The following is a 25,585-nucleotide window of genomic DNA, read 5'->3' as shown; positions in this document are numbered from 1 at the left end:
GGGACAATATGAGGTTCACGTCACAGTCAAAAAGATGTCACTTCCAGATATCTGAGCAGCAGCAGATTCTGGACCTGATATTCAAAACCTTGCCGCTCAGGTGGGATGATCTAAGAAGTCTTGTCGGGATGGCGAGGCCCTTAAAAATTTTTAGAAACACAAATTTTAACTTGGGAAATCTTTATGTTGCTATATAGTGTTCTTTATGTGAAACAGATACTCCTACATTACAATTGAAGATCTTAAAAAAATTGCAAATAATTTGTGTGATTTCTCTCCATGCCAGTGAGGTTTTGAATATAAGGACCTCTGTTTGGACTCAGGTCCATAGGGCACATAGTTGTATGCTCTGTATGTCTTATGTCCGGCGGAAGAAAAGAAAAAGTCTTTCTATTTAATATTCCAAGCATTTTTAGTATACACATGCAATGGCAAACAGGCTTCTAATCTAAACTGATACTAACAAAGAGGCTGCAACAGCACTACACTAATAACTTGGGGAGGCCTTGTCTGGTTGAATATAATTGACCTTCCGGCTAGACTGCTAATGCATATACAAACTTACGGCTAGATTTAGAATTTTGCGGCCAAAGGGGTGCGTTAGCTACGCGTGTTTTTTCCCCCCCGCACCTTTTAAATAACGTTGGTATTTAGAGTTCTCTGAAGGGCTGCGTTAGGCTCCAAAAAGGGAGCGTAGAGCATAATTTACCGCCACTTCAACTCTCAATACCACCGTTGCTTACGGTAGCGGCTAGCTGGAAAAACATGCTCGTGTACGATTCCCCCATAGGAAACAATGGGGCAGTTTGAGCTGAAAAAAAACCTAACACCTGCAAAAAAGCAGCGTTCAGCTCCTAACGCAGCCCCATTGTTTCCTATGGGGAAACACTTTCTAAGTCTGCACCTAACACCCTAACATGTACCCTGAGTCTAAACACCCCTAACCTTACACTTATTAACCTCTAATCTGCTGCCCCCACTATCGCTGACCCCTGCATATTATTATTATTAACCCCTAATCTGCCGCTCCGGACACCGCCGCAACCTACATTATCCCTATGAACCCCTAAACTGCTGCCCCCAATGTCGCTGACACCTACATAATATTTATTAACCCCTAATCTGCCCCCCCAATGTCGCTGCTACCTTACCTACACTTATTAACCCCTAATCTGCCGACCGGACCTCGCCGCCACTATAATAAATGTATTAACCCCTAAACCGCCTCACTCCTGCCTCGCAAACCCTATAATAAATTTTATTAACCCATAATCTGCCCTCCCTAACGTCGCCGCCACCTAACTTCAAGTATTAACCCCTAATCTGCCGACCGGACCTCACAGCTACTCTAAAAATGTATTAACCCCTAAAGCTAAGTCTAACCCTAACCCTAACACCCCCCTAAGTTAAATATAATTTAAATCTAACGAAATAAATTTTTTATTATTAAATAAATTAATCCTATTTAAAGCTAAATACTTACCTGTAAAATAAACCCTAATATAGCTACAATATAACTAATAATTACATTGTAGCTATTTTAGGATTTATATTTATTTTACAGGCAAATTTGTATTTATTTTAACTAGGTACAATAGCTATTAAATAGTTATTAACTATTTAATAGCTACCTAGTTAAAATAATTACAAAATTACCTGTAAAATAAATCCTAACCTAAGTTACAATTAAACCTAACACTACACTATCAATAAATTAATTAAATAAACTACCTACAAGTACCTACAATTAAATCAACTAAACTAAATTACAAAAACAAACACTAAATTACAAAAAATAAAAAAAGATTACAAGAATTTTAAACTAATTACACCTACTCTAAGCCCCCTAAAAAAATAACAAAGCCCCCCAAAATAAAAAAATGCCCTACCCTATTCTAAAATAAAAAGTTAACAGCTCTATTACCTTACCAGCCCTTAAAAGGGCTTTTTACGGGGCATGCCCCAAAGAAATCAGCTCTTTTGCCTGTAAAAAAAAACATACAATACCCCCCAACATTACAACCCACCACCCACATACCCCTAATCTAACCCACCCAAACCCCCCTTAAAAAACCTAACACTAAGCCCCTGAAGATCTCCCTACCTTGTATTCACCCAGCCGGGTATCACCGATCCGTCCAGAAGAGGGTCCGAAATCTTCATCCTATCCGGCAAGAAGAGGTCCAGAAGAGGGTCCGAAGTCTTCATCCTATCCGGCAAGAAGAGGTCCTCCAGAGGGGCCAAAGTCTTCATCCAGGCGGCATCTTCTATCTTCTTCCATCCAGAGCGGAGCGGGTCCATCTTGAAGCAGCCGACGCGGAGCCATCCTTCCTCACCGACGGACTAACGACAAATGAAGTTTCCTTTAAATGGCGTCATCCAAGATGGCGTCATCTAAGATGGCGTCCCTCAAATTCCGATTAGCTGATAGGATTCTATCAGCCAATAGGAATTAAGGTAGGAAAAATCTGATTGGCTGATTGAATCAGCCAATCAGATTCAAGTTCAATCCGATTCAGATTGAGCTCGCATTCTATTGGCTGTTCCGATCAGCCAATAGAATGCGAGCTCAATCTGATTGGCTGATTGGATCAGCCAATCGGATTGAACTTGAATCTGATTGGCTGATTCAATCAGCCAATCAGATTTTTCCTACCTTAATTCCGATTGGCTGATAGAATCCTATCAGCCAATCGGAATTCGAGGGACGCCATTTTGGATGACGTCATTTAAAGGAACCTTCATTCGGACTTAGGACGTCGGTGAGGAAGGATGGCTCTGCGTCGGATGCTTCACGATGGACCCGCTCCGGATGGAAGAAGATAGAAGATGCCGCCTGGATGAAGACTTTGGACCCTCTGGAGGACCTCTTCTTGCCGGATAGGATGAAGACTTCAGACCCTCTTCTGGACCTCTTCTTGCCGGATAGGATGAAGACTTCGGACCCTCTTCTGGACGGATCTGTGATACCCGGCTGGGTGAATACAAGGTAGGGAGATCTTCAGGGGCTTAGTGTTAGGTTTTTTTAAGGGGGGTTTGGGTGGGTTAGATTAGGGGTATGTGGGTGGTGGGTTGTAATGTTGGGGGGTATTGTATGTTTTTTTTTACAGGCAAAAGAGCTGATTTCTTTGGGGCATACCCCGCAAAAGGCCCTTTTAAGGGCTGGTAAGGTAATAGAGCTGTTAACTTTTTATTTTGAAATAGGGTAGGGCATTTTTTTATTTTGGGGAGCTTTGTTATTTTTTTAGGGGGCTTAGAGTAGGTGTAATTGGTTTAAAATTCTTGTAATCTTTTTTTATTTTTTGTAATTTAGTGTTTTGTTTTTTTTGTAATTTAGTTTAGTTGATTAAATTGTAGGTAATTGTAGGTAGTTTATTTAATTAATTTATTGATAGTGTAGTGTTAGGTTTAATTGTAACTTAGGTTAGGATTTATTTTACATGTAATTTTGTAATTATTTTAACTAGGTAGCTATTAAATAGTTAATAACTATTTAATAGCTATTGTACCTAGTTAAAATAAATACAAATTTGCCTGTAAAATAAATATAAATCCTAAAATAGCTACAATGTAATTATTAGTTATATTGTAGCTATATTAGGGATTATTTTACAGGTAAGTATTTAGCTTTAAATAGGATTAATTTATTTAATAAAAAATAATTTCTTTCGTTAGATTTAAATTATATTTAACTTAGGGGGGGTGTTAGTGTTAGGGTTAGACTTAGCTTTAGGTGTTAATACATTTATTAGAGTAGCAGTGAGGTCCGGTCGGCAGATTAGGGGTTAATACTTGAAGTTAGGTGTCGGCGATGTTAGGGAGGGCAGATTAGGGGTTAATAAAATTTATTATAGGGTTTGCGAGGCGGGAGTGCGGCGGTTTAGGGGTTAATACATTTATTATAGTGGCGGCGAGGTCCGGTCGGCAGATTAGGGGTTAATAAGTGTAGGTAAGGTAGCGGCGACGTTGGGGGGGCAGATTAGGGGTTAATAAATATTATGTAGGTGTCGGCGATGTTAGGGGCAGCAGATTAGGGGTACATAGGGATAATGTAGGTGGCGGCGGTGTGCGGTCGGCAGATTAGGGGTTAAAAAATGTATTATAGTGGCGGCGAAGTGGGTGGGCCTCGGTTTAGAGGTACATAGGTAGTTTAGGGGTGTTAGTTTACTTCAGAGCACAGTAGTTAAGAGCTTTATAAACCGGCGTTAGCCCATAAAGCTCTTAACTCCTGACTTTTTTCTGCGGCTGGAGTCTTGTCGTTCTAACGCTCACTTCAGCTAAGACTCTAAATACCGGCGTTAGGAAGATCCCATTGAAAAGATAGAATACGCAATTGGCGTAAGGGGATCTGCGGTATGGAAAAGTCGCGACTGGAAAGTGAGCGTTAGACCCTTTCCTGACTGACTCTAAATACCAGCGGGCGGTAAAAACCAGCGTTAGGACCCCTTAATGCTGGTTTTGACGGCTAACGCAGAACTCTAAATCTAGGCGTTAGTGAAGTTGAGTCAAAAAAGAAGAAAGAATTGACTAGAAAGGATGCATCTAGGTAGACCTCATCTCCCAAAGTGCAGAAAGATTATACTGATTATGCATTTCTGAACTCTATTTGTGTTTTTAAAACCACACTTTGTTATTCTTAACATTTCTTATTAAAAGTTATATTTTAAGTCTATACCTAGACCATTACCCCTTAGAAATATGATGTCCTTAATACATAAGGGGAGATAGACGTGCTACCTAGATGCATCCTTTCTAATCAATTATTTCTTCTTTTTTGACTCAACTTCACTATGCTTCTAATCTAATTGGAGATGCTATCACTACAATAGTACGTAAGCTCAAGTCAAAGGTTACATTTTTTTATAGTATTCCTATCAACCGAAAATACAACACTTACCACAGGGTCATGTAAACATGCTGGTATTTTTAAGATAACTTTGCAAAGAGTCTTTACCTTGTAAATGAACTTACCCAGGAGTATGATACAAAGACTATTAAGCCTGACAAATATTGTGTACTATGTTAAGATGGCAAGCTAAATGTTACCTCATCATATATACTGAGGGTTAGTGAATATAACCCAGACATACGTTATCATCATGCAATATTCTGGTGTAATTGTAACTTCTATTGAATATAGAATAAATATATTTATTTTGAAGCACAAAGAGCAATAATATGCTTATAGCTTACAAAAACTGAAAGTTCAACCTTGTAAGGTCTATGTGCTACTTCAAAGAATCCAGTGAGCTTTAATGAATATATACAATTTATTGCCAAGCATGGCTGTTGTATAGACCATATGTTAAAGGAATCCTGTGATTAGCAAGTCAGCTTAGGGATCACTTGTTATTGATTACACATACCTGTCCTATAGTTGTAGACTGCCTATAGTTCTCTAGAGCCATGATTAAGAAACATTATTTCATCCTCCATTTTAAAATCCCCTTACTTTTGTATATCTGGTCATTTAATATTTAGAAATGAATAGGAGTACAGAAGACATTTATTCAGCTATGTGTGAAACACAATGGCCAACTTTCTTTCTGTTGCTAAGGGCTTTTCATACAAGCAGTATATGATATGTTTTAAACAAGATGATGCTTTGGAATAAATATTTCTGTCATTTGAAACCATCTTTGCGTGTATTTCATATTTTCACATTTGATGTTGGTTTAACAATACACCTAGACCTCTGGGGAAATGTCCCTCTGGATATATCTCTTTGTTTTCTCTGAAGTAGCTTGTTATCCTGATAGCATTGCTATGGTGATTAAACACAGACAAATCACAAGACTATAATTACACACAGGGGACTTCATATAAGATGCCCAACTAGTGTGGCAGGGTACATTCATCTTGTTTAGTAATACAAAAGCATGTAACCATGCCAGCTGCCCAAATGTTTAGTGGTGCACTAGGCACATGTACATTAGTGATTCAGGTCTTGCAGTGATGCTTTTTAAGGAAAATCACAGACATACTAACTTCCTTTTGGCTAAGAAATATAGGATGTAGCAATAGAATAGGATTCCCTTTATGCCTGTTCTTCCCCAGTCTGCTATACCAATTATTGTTTGTTGAACTAATGTCTACTACAAATGTATCTTCCTGTTTTCCACATTGCTTTCTATCTTCCTGTTTTGTAACATGTCCTCTTTTTCTAGCATTCCTCTTTCACCTCTAAACTGCTGTCACATCTCAGCTACCTTTACTGCTTCAGCCAAGTTACTTTCTGTAGTAAACAATTGATGGGTAACTTAGGACCCATTGGGCTACTTCGGTTTTCTGGAGCATCTGAACATATTACCCCACAGTTTTAATATAACTTTACCCCCAAAATACACATCTTTCAAATATCATCATTATTATGTTATTATTTATTATCATTGTGTATGTTTAATACATCTCTCACATTTTCCATCAAACCTTTAAAAGTTGTCTTTGAGTCTAACAGGATGTTTGTAATATCAGAAATATAGATTTATGAAAAATTAGAGGTATAACTGTTTGTTTTAATCTATAAAAGTGATATATTACATTTAATACATGACTTTCAACAAAGGGCTTAAAGGGACAGTCTAGTCCAAAATAAACTTTCATGATTCAGATAGAGAATATAATTTTAAACAATTTTCCAATTTACTTTTATCACCAATTTTGCTTTGTTCTCTTGGTATTCTCAGTTGAAAGCTAAACCTAGGATGTTCATTTTGACAGTTTTTCACCACTAGAGGGTGTTAGTTCATGTGTTTCACATAGATAACACTGTTATTGGCTAAAATGGATGTCTGTCAAAAGAACTGAAATAAGGGGGCAGTTTGCAGAGGCTTAGATACAGGATAATCACTGAGGTAAAAAGTGTATTTATATAACTGTGTTAGTTATGCAAAATTAGGGTATGGATAATAAAGGGATTATCTATCTTTTTAAGCAATAACAATTCTGGTGTAGACTGTCCCTTTAATATAAATAAATGCATAATAAGTAAGAATAAGTTATTTAATGATTCAGATAGAGCATGCAATTTTAAGCAACTTTCTAATTTACTCATATTATCAATTTTTCTTTGTGAAATGAATTTTAAATGTAGCCACCAATAAACAAGCATTATCCAGGGTGCTGAACCTAACACACTAGGTTTCCTACAATTAACTGTCTTCTATTCTTCTAAACAATAAATAAGTAAATAAGTATGTTTGCTACTTGAAAATGAATATTTATATTTCAATACCAAAGTACTATAGTGCATTTAGTTCTGTGTAGTGAATGGCTAAATACAAATTAAATGGAGAGCTGCATTGTGGCCCTCTAGACAACTTAGATCTAGAGGTTACATACGTGGAAAGAGAGGAAAAATGGTGGAGCATTAGGGAGGACTTAATCTTGGTGATGGGCTCAAAAACCACACCAGGCAGTTGCTTTGTAAACAAGTGTCAGCCCTACAGTAACATAACAACTAGCTAACATGTTGATTATGTCATGATTCCTAAAATATGCATACAGGCACGCCCTAATAGTGACACAAGCAAATTGTTACTGAAAATTAACCGAAAATCTACCAGCATCTAAAGACCCAAATATATATACACACAAACACACACATATACTGTGTGTATGTATATGTATATATATATATATATATATATATATATATATATATATATATATATATATATATATATATTATAGATAGATATAGATATATATATATATTTATTTGCAGAAAAACTCCAACTGAAGTCTCATTGATATACATTACAAAAATATGCACACACACACCCTAAAGCATTCAAGATCATTGAAACATTGCAAAACTAAAGGAGATGCAGGGTACCATTAAGAATATATATCAAGTAATTACCGATATAAATAAGCTCTAGAAGGTAATTTAAACCAATAATTAAAGGTAACATTATAGTCACAGTTTGTGTATACATAATTATGGTATCACAAACACAAAACTACCCTGTGAAGAAAAAAAATATCTCTCCATTTCTTATGTTATGGGAATGATAGGAAGGTGGGTCTGTAAATGTGACTTGGCTTGACTAATTAAAACAGCAAAAACATGACAGACTTAATTTTAAAAAATTAATTACAAACATTAAAAGAAAAACTAATTTATACCAAATCACCACAGAACCATCTTGAAAACAGCGTACTCTAACGTTGTTTTTTACTTCAGATGGAGAATTACATTTTTTTAAAAACAAAACAAAAACTGTGTAAATTAAAGGGACATAAAACAAAATCTTTCTCTCATATTTCAAATAAAACATACAATTTTAGACAACTTTCCAATTTACTTCTATTATCAAATTTACTTCTATTATCAAATTTACTTTTATTCTCTATTCTATTCTATTTCTTAAAGGTGCAGCAATGCACTACTGGTTGCTAGTTGAAGACATCTGGTGAGCCAATCACAAGAGGCATATATGTGCATTCACCAATTAGCAACTAGCTCCAAGCAGTGCACTGCTGCTTCTGAACCTACCTGTGTATGCTTTTCAACAAAAGATACCAAGAAAACAAAGCAAATTAGATAATAAAAGTAAACTGAAAATTACAATTTTGTTAATGTAAATTGCTCACTGGTAATGGGCTATAAAAGATAGGTAAAGTGTCAATTAATATAGCATAAAATCATCCAATAAAGCGTCAGGTAATTTTAGTATGTTTTACCCAAGCACAAAATCAATATTAAATTTAAAAATGTCTTGGGGTACTCCGTCATAAGTGGAAAAAGAGAAGTTTGGGGCTTTATCACATCATTTAAAGTGCGTGAGCATTGTGTACTGCATAATGATGCCGAACGTTTATACACTGAAAATGAACACACTGCACTGTAAGTATCCATACACTGAAATAGGACATGTGCTGAATAATGATTATGGTCATCTATACTCTTTAATGTATAGTTATGTATGTTTGTAGAGTAGATAAAAGACATGTGGTACCGCACAATTGTGACTTAAATTGATAGTAATCTTTCACCTTTGGATAAACAGATCCAGTGTTCTGTTAAGGGACCAAACTTTTCAAAAGAGCGAACCATGTCACTTCCTGTGACGTTTCATCAGCTGTAGCACTCATTTTGCCCCAAATGCGCATGCGTGCCAGCGTCATCACATACCTGGCCGCATACATCACTGTGAAAATATTTAGACTTGTGAAATTCTGAAACCTTTCTATAGCGCATGCGTGGCCTTTTCTATCACAAATGGGGGGGTTTATGGAACGATATTTATTCAACACTGTATGTGAATTATGGTGTGAAACCGAAATAAATGTATACTTATTTAAAAATATTTATTTATATATAACCTCAAACACATACAAACAAGAAGGCGTGCATTCAAAGCACTTCACTTTATGTTTACTTTAAAATACGTCATGCAGAGGCGATAGCCGAGTGGCTATTTATCATGCAGGGACGAATAAACATCGTTCCATGTTTGAGGTTATATATAAATATTTTTAAATAAGTATACATTTATTCCTGTTTCACACCATAATTCACATACAGTGTTGAATAAACATCGTTCCATAACCCCCCCCCCCATTTGTGATAGAAAAGCCCACTCATGCGCTGTAGAAAGGTTTCAGAATTTCACAAGTCTAAATAGTTTCACAGTGACATATGCGGCCAGGTATGTGATGACGCTGGCACGCATGCGCATTAGGGGCAAAATGAGTGCAACAGCTGATGAAACGTCACAGGAAGTGACATGGTTCGCTCTTTTGAAAGGTTTGGTCCCTTACCAGAACACAGGAATGTAAGGGATATTTTAGATGGAGTTTAATTTATCAGTTGTAATTAAGATGCACTATTACTTACTGACCTGCACGCTCTGCCTCCATATGGTAAAGGGGAATCCCCTCCCATTTGTATCACCAGCTAGCTCATAATAGTGCATTGCTGCGTCTGAGCCTACATAGTTATGCTTTTCAACAAAGAGAACCAAAGTAAATTTGATAATAAAAGTACATAGAAAAGTATCTTTAAATTGCATTTTTTATCTGAAATGTAAACGTTTAATTTTGACTTGCATGTCCCTTTAAGTACTAAGACCCTTTTATATTTAGTAAGATTTCAAATAACTGATTAAAATTCAAAGATTGCAGTCAAATATCATAGGGAGAGATGTTTCTCCATAGAAAGTTCTATGTATTCGTAGTGAGGGTACTGTATACATGTGAGTGTAGCTGCAGTGTATATGTATGTGTGTGTGTTCATCTGTAGGTGTGTATGCGTTTGTGCTGAGGTGGAGATGTATATGTGTGCAGCTAGCTCCCAGTAGTGCTGCAACTTAAAAAAAAAAAGTGATTGCGTTACTGGAAACTAGCTGCTGATTGGTGGCTTCACATATATGACTCTTTTCATTGGCTCACCTGATGTGTGCAGATAGCTCCCAGTAGTGCTGCAACTTAAAAAAAAGATACCAAGAGAAGAGAATTAAGCACATTTTATAATCAATTAAAAAGGAAAGTTGCCTAAAATTGTATCTACATCATGACAGGAAAATTTTGGGTTTCATGTCCCTTTAAAAAGGGGACAATCAACTGATGCGAGTGGGTAGTGGGACAGACCGCCCAAAACTTGACAATCCCACAAGATACGGGACAGTTGGAAAGTAGGATATTTTGTCAGACTAACACACGTACTGACACGTAACCCATCTGGTTAAAAGGACCTTGTATTCAAACATTTTCTATCATCATGCAGATTAAAGATCAGATGTTCTATGCTCTGCACATATTGTTTTTCATTTTGTATTAACAAGATTTTCGATAAAAGTTTTAATGTTACACTGCTGCTGCTTTAAAACTGTTTATTTGGCTGCTCCCAGCCAGTTCATAGAGACCATTTGTTGGTGTACGACCACACGTGAGTATCTACTTGCAGGGTTATCTTTTTGGGGTATATTTGTACAACACAGAGTACGCCATGTGGCACCCCCCTTTTATTTTTCAGTTGACTTGTTAGTTAATTGTTGTTTAAAGAGATAGTCTAGTCAAAATTAAACTTTCATGATTCAGATAGGACATACAATCATAAACAACTTTTAAACAACATTTTACTTTTATAATCAAATTTGCTTTGTTTTCTTGGTATTCTTTGTTGAAAGATAAACATAGGTAGGCTCATATGCAAATTTCTAAGCCCTTGAAGGGCGCCTCTTATCTCAGTTAATTTTTACAGTTTTTCACAGATAGACAGTGCTAGTTCATGTGGGACATATAGATAACGTGCTCACTCCCGTGGAGTTATTAATGAGTCAGCACTGATTGGCTAAAATGCATGTCTGTCAAAAGGACTGAAATAAGGGGGCAGCCTGCAGAGACTTAGATACAAGGTAATCACAGAGGTAAAAAGTATATTAATATAACTGTGTAAGTTATACAAAACTGGGGAATTGGTAATAAAGGGATTATCTATCATTTTAAACAATAAAAATTCTGGAGTAGAACGACCCTTTAAATTGAAAATAATAATGCATTATTGGTTTAGTAATTCTTTATAATCATCACTGGCAGGTAAGGACAACTGCTTCTTATTTGCTGTTGGAAAGGGACATACCTATGTACATATGACAAGAAAACATTTCGCAGAAGAATATGAGGTTTTCAATAAAACAAAAAAACTAAAACTAAAATACATTTTTAGATTTAAAAAAGACTTCAATTTCCCTTTAAAATATATCTGTTGCTGTGTCAAATAAACTGTCCTTTGCATCTAATCAAAGAGGTAGATTCTGATAATAAACAATAAATGAAAAGAAGGGTAGAACAATAAGGATGTGATAATTGCCTGTTATCATATTCCCTATTTGGATTGGATTTTGTAGCCTGCAGCATTATGGCTCAGACAATTGCAGCTGCGGTATTTACACATTACTGGTTCATTTAGTGACATCTGTCAGAAACGGATAATCCAGCTCTTGTGTTAGATTTGTTTTCTAATTTTCATATGAACAAAAGTAAACCGTTTTAAATGTCAGTTGTCCCATTGGACTTATTTGTGTTGAAAGGAAAATACATTCATAGATGTCCTAAATTATTATTTATGGGTACACTTTATGAGTGAAGTCCAACGTGTTATACTTAGGTCATATCAGCCTATAATTCACACAAACAGAAGTCCCATCCAGGGCCAGCACTAGGACTGGCTAGACAGGCAGACATATTTTTCTGCCCATACTCCAAGAAATGATATACCCTGCCATTAATGCTTCTTAAAGGTACAGTAATGTGTAATGAGACAACTGTACAATATATTTTTATTATTTTATTTTCCCATTTTCATGTAAGTTAGCTCTAAAAATGGAGTTGTTTCTAATTCTCAGAAATTGAAATGCACCTGCTGACTTCTCAAGGCTAACTCTGCTTCATACAGTATATGTCCCTAGTTGTCTTTATCAGATAGTAACTGCTAAACAATTTTGCTTTATACTAACTCTATGGCAGTGACTAGCCTTACTGTCTGTAGATAAAAGCCCAGATTCATTCCTCCAAATAAGGCAAATGTTGAGTGGAATTTGGCTATTGAAAAATAATTGCTATAAAATAGATTACATTTTGGCGGGGGGAACGGGCAGGTGTAACTTGGATAAGTGTCATTTTATAGTGATGATAATGAACATTTATACACAACTATACACAACACTGCACTAAATGATAATGCAAGACATCTATACACTAATAAACAGGCTGCACTGTATATGGTGATGGGTGCCTATTCACTGATAGTGAGCATTGTGTACTGCATAATGATGCCGAACGTTTATACACTGAAAATGAACACACTGCACTGTAAGTATCCATACACTGAAATAGGACATGTGCTGAATAATGATTATGGTCATCTATACTCTTTAATGAATAGTTATGTATGTTTGTAGAGTAGATAAAAGACATGTGGTACTGTACAATTGTGACTTAAATTGATAGTAATATTTCACCTTTGGATAAACAGATCTTGACTGTAAGGGATATTTTAGATGGAGTTTAATTCATCAGTTGTAATTAAGATGTGCAATAACTTTACTGACCTGCACGCTCTGCCTCCATATGGTTAAGGGGAGTCCCCTCCCATTTTAGCCATTATGCCACTACATATGTCCCCGTCTATGAAGCCCATGTTAGGCAGCAAAACAATTGCACCAAATTTTCGCCCCTCATAGGTGCACCCTTAGGTGGTCACCTAGTCTGCTTCTATTGTAGCCTGGACCCATAAGATACTATGACTACCTACATTGTCACGTTGCAAGTAGTGAAACAGTTACTCTGGAAGTTGCATGTTACTGATATGCTAAGTCAGTATCTTCTGTAGCACACAATTTTATGGATATATTCAAATAAACCATTATATTCAGTCTTTTATATTTACACTTTTTAAATAACCAGCTCTTACTGAGCATGTGCAAGAATTCACAGACTATACGTATATGCATTTGTGATTGGTTGATGGCTGTCACATGGTACAGGGGGAGTGGAAATAGACATAACTTTTAAATTTGTTAGAAAAAAAATCTACAACTCATTTGAAATTTAGAGTAAATGTTATTGCATTGTCTTTTTATCATGCATATGTTGATTATGCAAATCTATTGTGTTTACTGGTCCTTTAATAAGATGCATTGAGATGGAATTTGTCTGCCTTATAAAAGGACCTTGCTGAATCATTCATAGAGATGTGAAAGGAATGACATTAAAAAGACTATTTGGCCCCTAATTATCAAAGTCTGGCGGACCTGATCCGAAAGTGCGGATCAATTCCTCCAGACCTCGCTGAATACAGAGAGCTATACACTCTCCGTATTCAGCATTGCACCAGCAGCTCACAAGAGCTGCTGGTGCAACGCCGCCCCCTGCAGACTCGTGGCCAATCGGCCTCCAGCAGGGGTGTCAATCAACCCGATCGGGTTGATTTCCGGCGATGTCTGTCTTCCTGCTCAGAGCAGGCGGACAGGTTATGGAGCAGTGGCCTTTGTGACTGCGGCTTCATAACTGCTGTTTCTGGCAAGTCTGAAGACTCGCCAGAAACACGGCCGTCAAGCTCCTTTCGAAGCTTGATAGATGGGCCCCCATGTCTGCAGCCTAATTCAAACAATATCGCTGCAATATATTATATATTCTATATGGTATATATATTATCTACTTAGCTTTTAGATTATCTTGATTTCAAAAACCCCAGAGTCAATATGTGATGATACAGACACTCTGATTGGTACACACACTATGCACTCTTTCGTTTCTCATTCAAGTGCGTGACTATAGACCACTGGTTTTCAAACCTGTCCTCAGACCTCCCTAACAGGCCTGATTTTGAGGATATCTGAACTAAAGCAAAGGTGAAATAATTAGCTGATTAGTAAACATGGTGTTTTTACCTGCTCCTACCCAAGGTATTCCTGAAACTCTGACCTGTTAGGTAGGTTTGAGAGCAGATTTGAAAACCAGTGCTATAGACCAATCAGTGTTTGTTTTACAGGTTTTGCTCTGGGATCTTAAAAGAATGAGTTGATCTCAAAGCTTAGCATATATAAAAAAGCTCATTTTTTAACTATATCGTACTGCAAACAATTGCTACAGTTATTCTGCTCATATGAGTTTAAAGGGACAGTCAACACCAGAATTTTTGTTGTTGAAAAAAAGAAAGATAATCCCTTTATTACTCATTCCCCAGTTTTGCATAACCAACACTGTGATAGAAATACACTTTTTACATCTGTGATTACCTTGTATCTAAGCCTCTGCAAACTGCCCCCTTATTTCAGTTCTTTTGACAGACATCCATTTTAGCCAATCAGTGCTCACTCCTGGGTAACTTCACGTGCATGAGCTCAATGTTATCTATATGAAACTCATGAACTAATGCCCTCTAGTGGTCAAAATGCATTCAGATTAGAGGCAGTCTTCAAGGTCTAAGAAATTAGCATATGAACCTCCTAGTTTTAGTTTTCAACTAAGAATACCAAGAGAACAAAGCAAAATTGGTGATAAAAGTTAATTGGAAAGTTGTTTAAAATTACATTCTCTATTTAAATCATGAAAGTTTTTTTTGGACTTGACTGTCCCTTTAATTTCTCTTTAAAAGAACAAGTAATGATGCTTCTTGCTTTTCTATAAAACTTGTGCTTGCTTAAAGTGACACGGAACCCAAATTTTTTCTTTCGTGATTCAGATAGAGCATGTAATTTTAAGCAACTTTCTAATTTACTCCTATTATCAATTTTTCTTTGTTCTCTTGCTATCTTTATTTGAAAAAGAATACATCTAAGCTTTTTTTGTTTCAGAACTCTGGACAGCACTTTTTGATTGGTGGATGAATTTATCCACCAATCAGCAAGAACAACCCAAGTTGTTCACCAAAAATGGGCCGGCATCTAAACTTACATTCTTGCATTTCAAATAAAGATAGCAAGATAACAAAGAAAAATTGATAATAGGAGTAAATGAGAAAGTTGCTTAAAATGTCATGCTTTATCTGAATCGCGAAAGAAAAAAATTTGTGTTCAGTGTCCCTTTAACACTCCTTAGAGAGGCCAAAAAGCAAATCCTGTAACCTGCAAATGCAAAGCAATAGCTGTTTAGGCAAAGTGCAGCATTTTATAAACCTGGGATACAGATTTTGCTTTTTGGCCTTTCTAGGGAGTGTGGAATAAAGCACAATTTTTATACAAAAGCAAAAGGTGTCTAATGCCCCATTAAGATATCAAGTTTATTCTATTTTTCATGTGATACAAACATGCATTCACTAATACAGCTATCAAGTAAAATGATAATCTTTTAAGTATAAACCCATGTTTTCTCATAGTTTTAGTAAATGGAATTGTATATATGCACTGTGTTTATATCTCTGTATATTTCTATACATCCACAGACACATTTAATCACTATTCTGCCCGATAGTTTTGAAACACATTGCAATATATATCAAACCTCTTACGCAGCTAACAGATTAAAGGGACAGTGTACTCTAGATTTGTTTCCCCTCTAATGTGTTCACAATTATGGGCTAGATTACAAGTTGAGCTCAAATTATTGCTTCCGCGAATGTGCACTAGTATTGCAAGTACCACGCCATGCAAAAGCGACCTCGCATTCGCATTGCAGGGAAGCTTTGGGCTCATGAGAGTCAGCTTCCATAGGCTCGTTCTCATGCAGTGAGACATGTCTGAGAACCTAGTGCAGAGAAGGGGGTAAGTCATGCAGCGATGGGCAGCAGATTGTAAATATATAAATATATGAATATATACATATATATTGCAAAGAAAAAAGATCAAAATAGTGATTCTTAACCCAGCACATAAGTATTTAACAAAAAATTAAATTTAACAAGGTTGAAGGAACAGTCGGTAAACCAGGTTGCTGATAAAAATGTATCATTTATATTACTCAAATATAAATTCCATTTCCATATGATAAATGGCAACAATACAAAAACAATTCTGAGTCCCAAATTGGTATATAGGATTATTAATAGGATATAATCCTATTTATTGCACCCTTAGAGGCCTCTAATAAACAGGTCACAATGTCCATTCAGTTCATGGATGAATTGTGGAGTAAATCTTTCCCATTAGTGGCCTTTTAGATACAGGCTCTTATAGTCCGCAAAGTGGCAGGAACAGTTCACATCGACAATATTAGACAGCGTAGAATCTTGGAACTTGAATTTGTAATGGATATGTATATACACATATTAACACATAAATATATATGTATATTAGCATATACATATATATTTACTGTGAACACACATTAACCATAAACCGCAATGTAAAGGCACTTTTCAGTGTCGTTTTTTTTTTTTTTTAACACCCTACAGCTGCCAACTTTAGCCCCCAAAACCGCCTAGTGCAGTTACATTTTTTTTTTGAGTGCTAATTGCTGCTGCAAGTTCACGGTAGCAATGACCAGTTGCATGTAATGGCTGGATATTTATTGTGCGCCCATAAACAGGCGAATTTGCCAGTTTTCTGACGAGACATAAATTAGTGCTCCACTTGTAATCTAGCCCTATATATTTTACCTGCTTTACCTTTATTAGTTCATTTTAAATACCTGATTTTGCCCTGTTGTATCCCCACCTTCAGTACTTAAAGGGACATTATACACTAGAATTTTCTTTGAATAAATATTTTGTAAATGATGTCAGCTCATGTATAGTTTTGCTTATTTTTAAATAACATTGTGCTGATTTTCAGACTCCTAACCAAGACCCAAAGTTTTAGATATATATATAGATTTCTACAGACTCCTGGTTGTGTATTGGGTCTTATGCAGAAGAGGGGGCGGTTTCAATTAGCAGAAACAGCTATATTATATACAAAAATAACTCTGGGAATAGATTTTTACAGCCATTGTCCCTTGAATGAATTAAAAATTCTGTTGAGTTCAAAGCACCAGATAAGCATGCCCTTAGGGATCCGTAGAGAGAGAGACATGAATAATGCCCCTGCATTAGCACAGGTGAGTAACTTGGTGGTGACAACAATTTCTGAGTTATTTTAATCATTCAAATTACTTTTGTGTCTATTTTAATTAAAATGTTTAATGTCTAGGATTGCCAAGTATTTAGTATTTTACAAGACAGTCTTTCTACTGGCTGCCCAATTAAGGGCAGTGGGTTCTGATCTGAGGTCTCATGTGGGCACGTAATTGACAGAATTGCAGGGTATGGAGTCTGAACTGACATATAGTATGGGTATATAGCTGACAGTAGCTTGCAGAGATATGGGGTCTGATCTAATATCTGACCACAACACATAATACGTTTCTAAGATTACTCGCTGGGCATATTTTTATGCAGTTCTCTATCAGAGTACGCTTAACCCTAGCAATGACAGGTATCAAATATCAATTCTTAAGTCTTGATATATATATATATATATATATATATTTATATTTAATATCTAGTAATGTATTAATGTATTCCAGGTGCTGTGTATATATACCTGTGTATATATATATATATATATATATATATATATATATATAAAAATAATATAATATATCTAAACAGATCACACTCCAGACTTGTATGAGCAATAACCCTGTGTGCAGCAAACAGGAATCAATAGAAAACAAAAAAATGCACTCCAATGGGAATCTTTTTCCAAATTTAGTCACATTATTGTGAATGTTTTCGGACCTACAGGTCTGTCCTCAGACAAAAACAGTCTGAGGACGGACCTGTAGGTTCGAAAATGTTCACAATAAAGTGACTGAATTTGGAAAAAGATTGCCATTGGAGTGCACTTTTATGTTATATATATATATATATATATATATATATATATATATACACATACATATATTTATTATTTAGATATAAAATATTATTATTATATATATCAAGACTTAAGAATTGATATTCAATACCATTTAATTAATTGTAAATATTATGACATTGCTATATATATATATATATATATATATATATATATATATATATATATATATATATACATATATATATGTAAATCATACATTTTGGTGGCTGACTGTAATGGGTATATGAATTCATCTTTAAATTAGAATCCTGGCTTTGTGATCATAGTATAACCAATCATTTTATCTATCTATCTATCTATCTATCTATCTATCTATCTATCTATCAATCTGTCTAATGCAAAGTACATTTCCTTAGAAAGTTGTTTTACAGCTCATAGTTTGAAACATTCTGTTATTGTTAATAGACATTGGCTTGCCAAGTTTTAACATATAAAGAATGCCAGTGAATATAAATTATTTCTGTTCAGATACATATAACTTATAATATCTAAAAATGCAGAAAAAGAGAGAAATAAAGATTTGTAACTTACTAGTAGGTGATGTATCCGCAGAAGCAGCTGTGTTACTGTGCCACTGATCTGCTCTCAGTCCCATGCGTTTGTAGCAGCTCCACCCATATGGGATGCTCAGTCTAGAGAAGGTTTTCTATTGTAGAGAAATTAAATACTGTAGTTAAGAACTGAGGGGCTAGGAATGAGGAACTCTTTTCTCTATAGACGACATTAGTAGCCTATATTACCGTGAAACAAAAATTGTATGTCTACAATAATTATAGATATCACAAACCAAGCTTGAGTCTGCTCAGTGCTTCCTCGGGTGGGCTAACAGCCAGCCTGGACTAAATGTATGTACAGTTTTTCCTGATTCAGGGCTAGATTAAGAGTGGAGCGCTAATTATCGCTAGCACGCTAACTCCGCTCAAATTCTGCTCTTTGTGCACATTGGGTAGTGCACATTTTACAATTACGAAGAGCAGAAGTTAGAATATTGTGACCATGTAAATGTACTCTCCCTTAGACTTTATCAGAGAGAGAAAAGTGGAAAAACCTAACATCCATACTTGCGCACTAACCCGAATCGCCAATAGCCCCCTACTGTAATAACCCCTTAACCACCACATAGCCCACCACAGGGTCCCCACTACACTATTAACCCCTAAACCGTCACATAGCCCACTGCAAAGTCCTCACTACACTATTAACCCCTAAATCGCCACAATCCCCATCACAAGTTACCCCTCTACACTATTAACCCCTAAACTGCCGGAACCCCTACTGCAACATACAGACTAACATCTAAACCCCCTAACCAACTAACCCCCCTAACCTAACACCCCCTAAGGTTCCCCAAAAAAACCTAACCTTAACTGAAAATAAAAAACCCAACCTTAACTGAAAATAAAAAAAACCTAACCTTAGCTGAAAATAAAAAACCTTAACTGAAAATAAAAAAAACCTAACCTTATCTGAAAATTTAAAAAAAACCTAACCTTACCTGAAAAAAAACAAAAAAAACTAACATTACCTGAATAAAAGATACCATTACAGAATTTCTTTTTACTAAAAATAAAAAAGCAGTTATGCCTATTCTAAAATTAAAGCACTGCCCAACTAAATGCCCTTTACAGGGCAATTTTTAGAGTAGGTTCTTTTAGATGGCCTTTTTTTTTTTGGGGGGGGGGAGTACTTGTAGAATGTTAGTATTTATTTTATTGAAAAAGAGCTAAATCATGTTTTAAGGGCTATTGCTTATAGTTTAGTGTTAGTGTAGGGTTTTTATTTTGATGTTGGTTGTTTTATTTAGTGGGGCTTTAGTTTTGGAATAGGCATAACTTTTTTTTATTTTTGGTAATTTGCTTTTATTTTCTGTAATCGTAGTTTTTTTCCCCTTTAATGGTTGCTTTTTTCATGTAATGTTAGTAGTTTTTTTTCAGGTAAAGTTAGTTTTTTTGTAGGTGTTAGGGGGTATTTAGTGGTTGGGGTTGTGGCGGTTTAGGGCTTAATAGTGTAAAGGGATATTTTACAATGGGGGTTGTGATGGTTTAGGGGTTAATAGTGTAAATGGGTATTTTGCAATGAGGTTTGTGGCGGTTTATGGATTAATAGTACAGTGGGGTCATTTGTAATGGGGTTGTGGCTATTTAGGGGTTAATAGTGTAGTGGGATCGTTTGTGATGTGATGGGTGTGGCTGTTTAGGGGTTAATAGAGTAGTTTAGTGCAACGGGTTCCTCTACCCAAACTCTTTAAAAAGTTTGCACATTAAATGCAATTGGTTTAGAGCATTTACTTTAAACTTGTAATACAAGTAAACATTGCTGCTCATGGCATATAAAATTTGGGCAGCGTAAATTACCGCAAATTCATGGTAATTTTAAATAGTGCGCCTCTTGATATATTGATTAGAGCTAAAAGAACACCGTGATCTCGCAATCGCGTTTATGCTCCTTGCGCTAACGATAGAGCTACACTCGTAATCTGGTCCACAATGTGCTATTTACGTTTGTAAAAAGATGCACATCCAAAATAAATCAATTTTTTGGTTCTTGTTCTACTAAACTTCCTTCCTGTTTCATTTCTTTAAAGTGTTTGATTGTTTTAGTGTGTGTATTTGTTTGTGTACTTGCAAGTGTTTGCAGTTATTGATGTAACCCTTTGCAAGGGTTATAATATAGTAAAACAAAATATTCAGTCCTTTCCATTGGAAAATATTTTTGCCCTTATCCTACAGTTCTTTCTTTTGTAAATATTTTATATACAACTTGGAATGTCTATATGATGTAAAAGGAGATTTTTATATCCACATAAACTATTTCTTTATCTCTATAAGGCTGATAGATCGTCTATAGCACAGATTGGCCTAATACTTGCACAAAAAGTCTGTTTATGTTCTCTTAATGACATGGTTTTCATATGCTGAGAAATCAGCCGCTACATCAACAATCTCTTTATACATACTTTATACAGAGAGAAACGGAAATACTTTATTGTCTATACTTCTTATATCAATAGGAATAGCTTGATGGTATATATGTCAACTACTGTTGGGACATTAACGCTGTGAATCACTTACCTTTAAGCTTAAAGGGACACTTAAGTCAAAATTAAACATGATCAGATAGACCAGTAATTTTAAACAACTTTCCAATTTACTTCCATTAACAAATTGTGCACAGTCTTTTTATATTTACACTTTTTGAGTCACCAGCTCCTACTGAGCATGTGCAAGAATTCAAAATATACATATATGCATTTGTGATTGGCTGCTGACTGTCATATGATACAGGAGGATTGGAAATAGATATAACTTTGAAATTTGTCAAAAAATAATCTACTTCTCATGTGAAGTTCAGACTAAGTGCTATTGCATTGTCTTTTTATCATGCATTTGTTGATTATGCAAATCTACTGTATTTACTGGTCCTTTAAAGTTATAAAAGTCACACTCTCCTGCATAAACCTATATCTATACAGTTACAATTTTGTATTTCATTAAAGGCTTCCACTAGGTATGGGACTAATAAAAAAGGGGAACTTCTAATATAAAGTATATATATATATATATATATATATATATATATATATATATATATATATATATATATATATATACACACACACAGAGGCGTAACTAGAAACCACAGGACCCAGGTGCAAGAATCTAAGATTTGTTTTTAAGCTGGGTCCCAGCTTTGCACAACCAACATTGTTATATTAATATACTTTATAACCTTTAAACCGCTAAATGTCTGTTTCTAAGCCACTAAAGACAGCCTCTTATCACATGCTTTTTTATAAGCTTTTCACAACAGGGGAGTGCTAGTTCATGTGAGCCATATAGATAACATTGTGCTCACATCTGTGGGTTGTGGATGACACTGCAATAATTAAATACAAGTCACTACATTATAAATAAAAAGTCATGTGATCAGGGGGCTGTCAGAAGAGGATTAGATACAAGGTAATCACATAGGTAAAACGTGTTTTTAATATAACCATGTTTTCTGTGCAAAACTTGGAAATGGGTAATAAAGTGATTAGCTATCTTTTTAAACAATAACATTTTTTGAATTGACTGTCCCTTTAAATGACCTAGAAGATTGCTCACGATGAAATAACCTTAAAGGGACATTAAACCCACATTTTTTCTTTCATAATTCAGATAGAGAATACCATTTTAAACAACATTCCAATTTACTTCTATTATCTACGTTGCTTCATTCATTAGATGTCATTTTTTGAAGAAATAGCAATGCACATGGGTGAGCAAATCACATGAGGCATCTATATGCAGCCACCAATCAGCAGCTTCTGAGCCTATCTAGATATGCTTTCAGCAAATAATATCAAGAGAATAAAGCAAATTAGATAATAGAAGTAAACCAGAAAGTTGTTTAAAATTGCATGCTCTATCTAAATCATGAAAGAAAAATTTTGGGATTTCATGTCCCTTTTAAAGTTAAAGACCTTCCTGAGACTTTAGAATTTCAAGATCTTCTGAAGTTTGCTTCTTTTACTCTACCTCAAGCCCTTGGTATACAGATAGGAAATACACCAATACCAATTGAAAGAGCACACAGAATAGTGCCACTGAGAGCACACCACAAAAGAGACCAATTATGATCAAATTTTTGAATTTTCAAGATAAGCTAAATGCTTTGAGTTTCTATAGGAAATCCAATCCTTTTAAAATCAACCAAGATCATAATTTATTGTTCTAGGATTTCTGCATTGAGAAAAGGCAAGAGATAGCCCCGATATGCACCCAACTAATCAACATAGGTGTTCAGGCCACGCTTATATCCTGATAAACTTAAAATAATGTATGACTCCATTTTGTCATTTATAGAAAATGTGAATGAGGCTTCAGATTTTCTTGTGAAAATAAAAGTCCAGGTAGGTTTCTGTGCATAAGAAACCACACAAGTTAATCACAATTTCTCTTTGTATTCTAATATGAATTATAACAGTTGTAGCTAGTATTTGTATTTATTTTTTCCCTCTTCCTTCTTCTTCTCCTCCGCTCCTCTCCCCTCTCAGGTTTGTGACTATACCCATATCTTAAAATATACATACTGTGCCTGTCTGTTTTTAATGTATCTTTTCTTCTTTTTTTAAATGAGAGAAGTTTTAAACTTTTGTCATGGAATGTGGGTGGCATAACCTACCCTGTTAAAAGAAAGCTTATTATCAAACATTTGCCAAATTAAGATCTAAGGCAAGATTACAAGTGGAGAGCTAATGTATCGCGCGCCCACAAATTGGCAAATTCGCCTGTTTGTGTGCGTGCAATAAATAACCAGCCATAACAAGCTCTCTGAAAATTAACCAGAGATCAGATATCTGGTTAATTTTCTAAAAGTGCACCAAATACCCCCAAAATAAAGGGTCTTTTAGTTTGTGTGTGTTCCCTGTAAATATATATGTATATACACATATTAACATATAAATATATATGTATATACACATATTAACACATAAATATATATGTATATACACATATTAACACATAAATATATATGTATATACACATATTAACATATAAATATATATGTATATACACATATTAACATAGAAATATATATGTATATACACATATTAACATATAAATATATATGTATATACACATATTAACACATAAATATATATGTATATACACATATTAACACATAAATATATATGTATATACACATATTAACATATAAATATATATGTATATACACATATTAACACATAAATATATATGTATATACACATATTAACACATAAATATATATGTATATACACATATTAACACATAAATATATATGTATATACACATATTAAGAGAGAGAGAGAGAGAGAGAGAGAGAGAGAGAGAGAGAGAGAGATGTATATACACATATTAACATATAAATATATATGTATATACACATATTAACACATAAATATGTATGTATATAAACATATTAACACATAAATATAAATGTATATAAACATATTAACACATAAATATAAATGTATATACACATATTAACACATAAATATGTATGTATATACACATATTAACATATAAATATATATGTATATACACATATTAACACATAAATATATATGTATATACACATATTAACACATAAATATATATGTATATACACATATTAACACATAAATATATATGTATATACACATATTAACACATAAATATATATGTATATACACATATTAACACATAAATATGTATGTATATACACATATTAACACATAAATATATATGTATATACACATATTAACACATAAATATATATGTATATACACATATTAACACATAAATATATATGTATATACACATATTAACATATAAATATATATATATATACACATATTAACATATAAATATATATGTATATACACATATTAACACATAAATATGTATGTATATACACATATTAACATATAAATATATATGTATATACACATATTAACACATAAATATGTATGTATATACACATATTAACATATAAATATATATATATATACACATATTAACATATAAATATATATGTATATACACATATTAACACATAAATATATATGTATATACACATATTAACACATAAATATATATGTATATACACATATTAACACATAAATATATATGTATATACACATATTAACACATAAATATATATGTATATACACATATTAACACATAAATATGTATGTATATACACATATTAACACATAAATATATATGTATATACACATATTAACACATAAATATATATGTATATACACATATTAACACATAAATATATATGTATATACACATATTAACATATAAATATATATATATACACATATTAACATATAAATATATATGTATATACACATATTAACACATAAATATGTATGTATATACACATATTAACATATAAATATATATGTATATACACATATTAACATATTAACATATAAATATATATGTATATACACATTAGTGATGTCGCGAATAGTTCGCCGGCGAATAGCATGTTCGCGTTCTCCGCGGGTGGCGAACATATGCAATGTTCGATCCGCCCCCTATTCGTCATCATTGAGTAAACTTTGACCCTGTACCTCACAGTCAGAAGACACATTACAGCCAATCAGCAGCAGACCCTCCCTCCCAGACCCTCCCACCTCCTGGACAGCATCCATTTTAGATTCATTTGGAAGCTGCATTCTTAGTGAGAGGAGGGACAGTGTAGCTTCTGCTGATTTAATAGGGAAATCGATAGCTAGGCTAGTGTATTCAGTG

General features: G+C 34.4%; 1 protein-coding gene across 1 annotated transcript in view; it reads right to left on the bottom strand.

Moving 5' to 3' along the window:
* Positions 1 to 18,863, bottom strand: part of LOC128653708 (uncharacterized) — a 157,172-nt gene extending 138,309 nt beyond the window's left edge. Inside the window, exon 1 of the mRNA XM_053707159.1 lies at positions 18,840 to 18,863. The gene's annotated coding sequence lies outside the window, so the exon portion shown is untranslated. The remainder of the gene's footprint in view (positions 1 to 18,839) is intronic.
* Positions 18,864 to 25,585: the final 6,722 nt, after the last annotated feature.

The sequence above is a fragment of the Bombina bombina genome, chromosome 3 (genome assembly GCF_027579735.1).
Source record: "Bombina bombina isolate aBomBom1 chromosome 3, aBomBom1.pri, whole genome shotgun sequence".
Classification (NCBI taxonomy): Eukaryota; Metazoa; Chordata; class Amphibia; order Anura; family Bombinatoridae; genus Bombina; species Bombina bombina.
This window is presented reverse-complemented; position numbering and strand designations above follow the sequence as displayed.